Source organism: Cricetulus griseus, chromosome 2, assembly GCF_003668045.3.
Source record: "Cricetulus griseus strain 17A/GY chromosome 2, alternate assembly CriGri-PICRH-1.0, whole genome shotgun sequence".
NCBI lineage: Eukaryota > Metazoa > Chordata > Mammalia > Rodentia > Cricetidae > Cricetulus > Cricetulus griseus.
Window position 1 is genome coordinate 40,276,828 of NC_048595.1, and position 9,472 is coordinate 40,286,299.

Sequence of the window (9,472 nt, forward strand, 5' to 3'; positions counted from 1 at the left end):
GAAAGTACTAGGCCACCTCGGCTACAAAAAGTATATTGAGGTTGGAGACAGAGTCTGGCAGACACAGAGAAAAGGATGCTGTGTGGGAGATGGGAAATAGAATCTAGCAGAAGCTAACCAGGTGGCAGGCCCTTAGCCCCAGAGAAAGAGGAGACCTTGAGGCTAGGAAAAGCTACTCCTGGTACCCACCCCACACTGAGGGCTGCCTCCAGAACGGGTCCTACTCTATTGGTGAGTCTTTCCACTGAGTTTATAATTTGGTTTTCTTCAGTATTTCTATCTCTTTGTTGAATTGTAAATACTTTCTTATTTGGTCCAGCTGTTTGTATTCTCACAGTATTAATTCAGGAGTTTGTGTGCTCTGGTTTCTTTGAACACATAACCATTTGTTTGGATTTATTGTCAGGGATTTTGTTTTTTGTGTCATTCTCTTGGGAGCCATTACTGTTGGATGGCTCATTTTTGGAAGAGATTTGTTTTTTCATGCTTCTTCAGTTTTTGTGTTGAGATTTGTGCATCTGGAGTTTGGTCATTGATGCAACTTGGGTTTTATTTATATCACCTTTCTTCTTTCGGTAGAAATGTTTGCAATGTTCAAGGGGGACTAGGTTGAAGTTGGATAATGGTCTTGGTTTTTTTGTTTGTTTGTTTGTTTTGTTTTGTTTTTTGTTTTTTTGGTTTTTTGAGACAAGGTTTCTCTGTGGCTTTTGAGGCTGTCCTGGAACTGATCTCTTGTTCGAGACCAGGCTGGTCTCGAATTCACAGAGATCCGCCTGCCTCTGCCTCCCGAGTGCTGGGATTAAAGGCATGCGCCACCAACACCCAGCTGGTGTTGTTTTCTTTTTTAGACTGGTCTTCAGTGCACCAGGCTCCATCCTTAGCACTTCCCTCTCTATGTATCAGTTACTTTTCTATTGCTGTGATCAAACACCGTGGCCACAATAATCTATAAAAGAAAAGGTTGTTTGGACTCACCATCCCAGAAAACTTTGGAGTCCATAATGGCACCAGGGCTGCAGGCAGCAGACATAGCATCTAGAGCAGGAAGCTAAGATCTGAGAGCTCACATTTCCAACCATATTGTGAATTCTATTGCCCCTCTAAGAATTTATTTGTTGAATTTTTATTTCTAAAATTTTTAGAAGGAGTTTCCCAGAATCTCAGTTTCCTTAAAAGAAAAACATCTCTCTCTCTCTCTCTCTCTCTCTCTCTCTCTCTCTCTCTCTCTCTCTCCTCTCTCTCTCTCTCTTCTCTCTCTCTCTCTCTCTCTCTCTCTCTCTCTCTCTCGTGTGTGTGTGTGTGTGTGTGTGTGTGTGTGTGTGTGTGTGTGTGTGTGTGTGTGTGATGAGGAGGAGCATACATGAGGCAACAATCTGCCTGCTGGAGAATTTGCCACTGTGCTGGCTTGTTTTGTGTGTAAACTTGACACAAGCTAGAGTCATCAGATAGGAAAGAGCCCCAGTTGAGGAAAAGCCTCCATGAGATCCAGCCGTAAGACATTTTCTCAATTAGTGATCAATGGGGAGGGCCCAGCCCATGGAGGGTTGTACCATCCCTGGCCTGGTGGTCCTGGGTTCTATAAGAAGGTGAGCTGAGCAAGACATGGCAAGTAAGCCAGTAAGCAGCACCTCTCCAAGGCTTTTGCATCACCTCCTGCCCTGCTTTAATTCCTGTTCTGACCTCCTCCAATGATGGACTATCATCTGGAAATGTAAGCCAAATTAACCCTTTCCTCCCCAAGTTAGGTTTCGGTGTTTCATTGCAGAAATAAAAACCTAAGACAGCCACCCCTCACCTAACTCTTTTTAAAAAAGATTTATTTACTGTTTGTTTTTACATGTGTGTGTATTTTATCTGCACAAAGTACAATGCTCTTGAAGTGCTCATGGAGCCAGAAAAGGACATTGGATCTCCAGGAGCTAGAGTTAGAGGATTGTGTGTTGTCATGTGGGTGCTGGGAATTGAACCTGGGTCCTACTGGAAGCCAATACTGTTAACTGATGAGCCATCTCTCCAGCCCCAACCTCATTTAACTCTTAAGTAGACATCCTTACCTTATTTAGCTGCCTGTTTGAATTCTCTTTGATGTAGCTTTCATTATTTTAAAACTTAGAGTTTGCTTTGTCCAACCAGTTCAACATCTCTTTTTGGATTTCATTACTCAGAGGTTTTTGTTGTTATAGTTGTTTTGTTTTGTTTTGTTTTTATGTATATACTGTTCTGCCTGCATGCTAGAAGAGGGCACCAGATATCATCATAGATGGTTGTGAGCCACCTTGTGGTTGATAAAATTGAACTCAGGACTTCTGGAAGAGCAGCTAGTGCTCTTAACCTCTGAGATAACTCTCCAGCCTCCTGGTTACTGAGATTTTGGAGGAGTCCTCTTTCTTTGCTTTTTTTTATTCCTTGCATTTTGAGTCCATCTGTTGGGATGATATCAGTTTATTTTAAGAGGGTCTCCTTAGAGGGTAGCCTTCTCTTGGAATCACAATCCTCAGAGGAAAGAAAGCACATATCAATAATAAAAACAATAATTAAAAAACAAACTAGCTATTTAATTGTAGTTTAAAAAATAGAAACATGAACTTCATCCCCAGTAAAGTTAGAAAAGAGTTCTAATACTTATAAATTAGATGTTAAAAATTATTCAAATTAAAGATATTAATAATTAAATAAGAACAGAGGATGGGGCAAGAGGAAAAGAGAAGCAAGAAAGAGGGGACCAGCAAGGTGGCTTAGTAGGTAAAAGTGGTTGCTGACAAGCCTGCCAACCTTGTTTCAATACCCAGTAACCATGTAGAAAGCAAGAACTGACTTCTGTTGTAGAATATTAGTTTAAGAAGTGTTACATTTGTTTATGCTGTGGAACATTTGTTTAATGGTGCAAAGATGTGTTGCATTCTTTTATGTTGCATTTGTTTAACTCTATGAAACTGTGTAACTTTGCCTGCCTAAAACACCTAATTGGTCCAATAAAAAGCTGAACAGCCAATAGCTAGGCATGAGAGGGATCGGTGGGGCTGCCAGGCAGAGAGAATAAATAGGAAAAATCTGTAAAGAGAGGATGGAGGAGCAAAAAAAGGAGAGAGAAGGATGTCAGGTACCAGCCACCCAGATACACAGCCAGACTCAGAGGAAGAAGAAAAGAAAGGAATATAGAATAGAGAAAGGTGAAAGCTCAGAAACAAAGGTAAATGGGGTAAATTAAGAAAAGCTGGCTAGAAATAAGCCAAGATAAGGCTGGGCATACATAAGAAAGAATAAGTCTCTGTGTATCTATTTGGGAGCTGGGTGGCAGGCCCCCAAAGAGTAAAAAGCAAAGAAAGAAAGAAAAAACTACAGACTTCTGCAAGCTGTACCCTGACCTCCAAACCTACACCATGACACATGCCTAAATCCTTCCCCTACCATTCATAAATAAAATAAATTAATGTAGTGCTGGAGAATTGGCACAGCTGTTAAGAGCACTTGTTGTTCTCTGGGAGGAGCCAAGTTTGAATCCCAGCACCCATATGGCAGCTCAAAACCTTCTGTTACTTCAGTCCTAGCGTATTTGGAACCAGTGACTTTCCCTGGCACCAAACATGGACATGGTACACATATATATACATGCATGCAAAACACTCATGCACATGTAATAAATCTAAAATAATGTTTAAGTAAAACAAATGGATATAATAAAAAAGAGACAAGCATATGGGATGATGGTAGAAATAATGAGAAAAATTTTTGATAGAAAACACAAAAGTCGCCAGGCAGTGGTGGCGCACGTCTTTAATCTCAGCACTCGGGAGGCAGGGACAGGCAGATCTCTGTGAGTTAGAGACCAGCCTGCTCTACAAGAGCTAGCTCTAGGACAGCCTCCAAAGCCACAGAGAAACCCTGTCTTGAAAAACCAAAAAGAAAGAAAGAAAGAAAAAAAAGAAAGAAAGAGGAAGGAAGGAAGGAAGGAAGGAAGGAAGGAAGGAAGGAAGGAAGGAAGGAAGAAAACACAAAAGTCATTATTTCTTCTTTGCAGGTAGAAAAGGGGGACAGAATGTTTTGTCCCCACCCCCACCCCAGGCTTGTCCTTAAGCACTTTACTGGGGGGGGGGCAACTGTTTTCTCTCTGAAACCCGAATGGATTACACCACTACCGAGTATTTGCAGTCAAGTCCTGCCCTTCTGTAGGGTCATGCCACTGTGCCAGTTTCTGGGCTGAATTCCTATGAGTGTTTTTCTGTGTGCCGACCTGCCAAAACAGGACATACAGCAGCTCCACTCCACTAAGGATCGCATTACCCAGCCCCTCCTGGATGCTGCCTGCCACCTGCCAGAATAGGTTTGGCCCCAGAAATCCCAGAGCAGCAGCTACTTTCCACCAAGTCTCTCTGGCCCTCTGAGAATATACAAAATAGTAAGGCCGTGCCATCTGTGCCAGAGGGTCAAGAGTAATCCTGAGTGCCCTAGCCCCAAGCAGTATGCCCAGCTATTCTCTGTCTTTTACCAGAATTTAACAAAAGTTTCCCTGACATAATCACTCCCAGATTCCCTCTTGAGAAAGATTCACATTTTCAACCCAAAAGTAGAGCTGTCTGAGTATGAGCAAATCACAGTGGTTGGTAGTTGTGTCCAGACTGAGTGAGTGGTCACTCGTTCAGCTGGGGGTTGGGAGAGCTATTGGTTTTCTGATTTCCTTGAATGGGAGCTACAAATGTAAGACCTCTCCTAGAATAAGTCCCTTCCACAGCAGTGGCAGGCAAGCTAGGAGACACAGGGCCTCCCCTTCCACTGCTTCCTGGGCATTTCTGCAGAGCTGCCAACTTGTGCCCCCGTGGAGCCCAGGGAGGTTGGCCTTCACCCCTTCACTTCCCCACTTCCTGCCATTTTACCTAGTGTTGCAAGGGCCAATATGTTTGGATTTTACCTGTTCTCTGTCTGCTGTTTACTGCGGCCCTTCCACATCTTTTCACGCCATCCACACCTCACTCGCTGCAGTCATGGACTTGAGATTTTATTTCAGATTTCTGGAGGCATAGGAACGTTAAAAGTTCTGGGCATCTCTATTCCACCATCTTCTCCCCACCCCCAGAGGCATTTCTTTAGAAAGAGAAATCTACTGTCATACACTCTCTAGAGGGTCACTTACCACTTGTAATATTTACTTATTGCATAGTTAATATTTCAGATTTCATTTGCCCACACTGACTTCAAAGGGTCAGATAGCCATCGGTTTAAGACAAGGATCTGGCAAGGATACAAGGATACTTATTTCTCAAAGGAACTCGGTATATTTTATATGGAGCATACACAGGTAATAAAGCAGCTGTTCTATTTTGAGAATTAAGGTTGGGTTTTATTCTCACATGATTAATAACAAATATTTAATACCTCTTTCAAGATTTAATTCTTTTAACTCATTAGCTTCAAGCATCTCCCTGAAGTAGATGTCAAGATGCAGAATCAGAAGGCAGCTCGGTATATTTTCCACTAATATTTCACTGGCTTCTAGGGGGAAGAAATGAGTCTCTGGGCACCTTCAATGACTGCTACATTTTCTTTTGACCAGAAGAATTTCTCTTTGTAGCTCTTGTTTATTGCATTAGTGTTTTGGTTATTGAATATGGAATATGTTGTCTTTGTTGGGACTTTTATTTTATGGCAAAGAGTTATTGTTTCATCTTGGCATCTATTATAAGACTTGTTTGTACTGAAATGTAATGTCATGTCCAGATCGATGCCTCAGGATGAATTAGCTACACAGCTTAAAACTGAAAACATAGATCTAAAGAGGGAAGCTACTTACATTGTCCATTTGGAAGAGGGAAAGTATTTTCTGTAACTAGAAATATTGATTTGGTCATAATAAATATTAAGCTCTTCATTCTTGTTTATGATGGTAAAGCCAGAACATTGTCTTTAACACAAACCTTTGCATGGTTGTATGTGTGCATACATATTCCTTTGTGTGCATATGTAAGTACAGGTATGTGTGCACATGTGTGTGGGGGGGATGCATGTGGAGGTTAGATGTTGATGTGGAGTGTCTTCCTCAATTACTACCCACCTTAATTTTTGAGGTAGGGTCTCTCACTAAACTTGGATGGCCAGCAAGCCCCAGGGAGCCCCTGTCTCTGACACCGCAGTGCTGGAATTACATTGTATGCTGCTGAACTGCTTTTTCTATGGATGTTGGGGTCCAAACCCAGACCCTCCTGCTGCATGTAGTGATCGCTTTACTGACTGAGCCATCTCCCCAGTCACTGGTATTCTTTATGTCTGGAATGTAACCAAACTTAAACAAGAAAGTCATTTAAAAATACAGTGTGAAGTTAAGATGAACAATTGGCAGAATATTTTGTTAAATAGAAAAATCTACATAATAAATATGTTTAAAGTAAAACTTAACTCTCACCCTCCTACAAGACAAAATATGGAAGGAAAATGTCAACCGCTGCTCTTCCTTCTCCTCTTCCTTCTGTGTAGCCCTGGCTCACCTGGAACTCACGATGTAGACCAGGCTGGCCTTCAACTCAGAGTTCTGATTACATCCTGTCTCCCAAGTGCTGGGACTAAAGGCCTGGACCATCATTTCCAGCCAACACTTTCTTTTTGTTCAAAACATTTTTTTCTCATTCCTCATGAATAACTTTATTGAGGAACAATTTGGTGAACTAGAAAACTGCACTCTCAAAAAAAAAAAAAAAAGATTTATAGAATTGGGGGCTGGAGAGATGAGAGCACTTGCTGCTCTTGCAAGAGGACCTGGATTTGGTTTCTAGCATCCATACCCCATGGTCCACAACCACCTGTAACTCCATCCAGCTCCAGGGGAATCTGACACCTTCTTCTGGCTTGTAGGTGAAAGGTTCAGACAGATACCTAGGCAGCTTAAAGGGCCCTGGGTCGCGTGGCCACGCCATGGCTACGTCACTCGTTACAGGGCTGCATAGGGACTCAGTGCACATGCAGCATTATTCTCTTCTCTCTCTCTCTCTTTCCGGTGGTGGACCCCTCTCTCTCTCCTCTCTCTCTCTCTCTCTCTCTCTCTCTCTCTCTCTCTCTCTCTTCTCTCTCCTCCCTCTCTCCTCTCTCTTTTCTCTCCTCCCTCTCTCCTCTCTCTCTCTCTCTCTCTCTCTCTCTCTCTCTCTCTCTCTCTCTCTCTCTCCTCTCCTCTCTCTCCCCTGCTGTATTCTTCCATTTCGCTCTCTCCCCCTCTCGCTCTTCCACCCTATAATCAACTGGCTAATGTGCTCTCTGTAGTCCATGTCCATCTCTCTCGAATTTCTAATTTAAGCAAAAAGAATAACAGTAGGTACCTGCACACACATGGTACACATATATGAATTCTAGCCCAACACATATTCACATGATTTTAAAAAATCATTTAAAAATATTTCTAACCAAGCAGGATGGCAAATACTGTTGGTCCCAGCACTCTGGAGTCCAGAGTGGATCTCTATGATTTCAAATCCAGCCTGGTCTACATAGTAAGTTCCAGGCCAACTAGAGTTTCACAGTGAGACACTATCTTAAAAAAGAAAATAAACGAAAAGGCTGGTAGCATTTTCAGATGTGAAAGATACACAATTTGAAAGCATGTAAAAGTTCTAAAGTTAGAAATAGTAAATAGATGGCGTTGGAACTTTATCAAAAAAAGAGAAAGTTTAGAATATTCAGAGAATAGCAGGAGCTCACTGAGTGGCTATGAGATTCATTTGAGTTCATTCACTCAAAAAACAGATAAGAAAGCCAGGTAGTGGTGGCACACAACTTTAATCCCAGCATTCTGGAGGCAGAAGCAGGTAGATCTCTGAATTCAAGGCCAGCCTGTTCTACACAGAGAAACTCTTATCTTGAATAGAAAAAGGAAGAAAAAACAAACAAAACAAAAACAGGCAAAGCAGAAGTCACAGGAGAAATACTGGTTTATTTTTCGAGTTTCTCTCACATGAGCCATTAGACAATGGACTCTAGTTCTATAATTCACTGAAAAAAAACTTTCATCTTTTTTTTCTATGAAATATACTAATGGACTGATACTTTGTTGTTTGTTTGTTTTGTTTCTGGAGGCCAGGTTTCTCTGTGTATCATCCTTGGCTGTTCTGGAATACCAGGCTGGCCTCAGATTCACAGAGAGCCACTTGTCCCTGCCTCCTGAGTGCTGGGGTTAAAGGCATGTGCCACTACCACCCAGCTTGATATCATATTTTCACTATACTCATTAAAAATATTTTATGTGTCTCCTTAAGTTTTTTTGTTGCCTATAGGTTGTTTCAGAATGTGTCATTTCCAAGTTTTACTGGTTTTCATCTGTTTCTCTATATTCTATATTGGAGAATACAGAACACACCTCTGTAAAGAGAATGAGATCTTGTGAGGCTGATTTTCTATGATGTTGATCAGATCCAGTAGACTGATGAAGGGGCTATCAACCTGTGCCTTCCACAGTTCCCTTGGGGATCACCTCTGTCCCCCACAGTCAGGAAGAAAGAGCTGTAGAGGTTTTTATGACATCATTGCCCTCAGATTCCATTGGTCAGAACTCTGTCACATTACTTCACCTAATAGTATGGGAAGCTGAGACAGTCTAGCATTTTGCCCACAAAGAAGAAAATGTGTTTGGAGGAACAGCCAGCAATGTCTTTCTGTTCTCTGGAAGAACTTGTATAAGATAAGAAATGCTAGCATCATGGGTATACAGTAGAATTGTAACCTTTTGGGGCCCACCAGTTTCTTTGGGGGAAATTTGTAACTGCTGATTCAGAGTAATGAATTGTGTTCCCTTGGGTTTTCTGTTACTTTCTCCCCCCTTCTTATTTTGAGTAAAAGCTCATGGTTTATTGTCTTTCTAGCAAAATCAGCTTAGAACTGAATTACTTTCTCTTAGCCTCCAGTTCACACATGTGTGGACTTATGTATGTGTCCATTGGTCAAATTGCTGGGTTATAGAGTATGCCTCTATTCAGCTTATTACTGGAGCCAATTTCCCAGAGCTTTTCCCCAATCATATTCCCTCCAGCTGTTAATGAGATTTCAGATTCCTGCTCCCTTTTCAACAATTTATATTTTGTCTTTTTCATTTCCCACATTATACATTCATTGGGTGTCGTCTACATAGCATTTTAATTGTGGTTTAATGTATAGTACATTTATAATTAGTTTTTACATGATTATTGGCCACTTAGCCATTTTCTCTCTTTTTTAAGTTTCTGGTGTTATCTTATTTTCATCACATTTAAACTATTTCCTTATGCTTTTTTAATTTTAATCATTTTAATTTATTTTTGAAAAGCCACCACCCAAAACACTAAATAAATGCATACATGTAAACATTAAATTTTTAATATTTATTTATTTATTTATTTATTTATTTATTTATTTATATGGTATTCTGTCTGCCTGTATCCCTGCATGCCAGAAGAGGGCACCAGATGGTTGTGAGCCACCATGTGGTTTCTGGGAATTGAACTCAGGACCTCTGGAAGAGCAG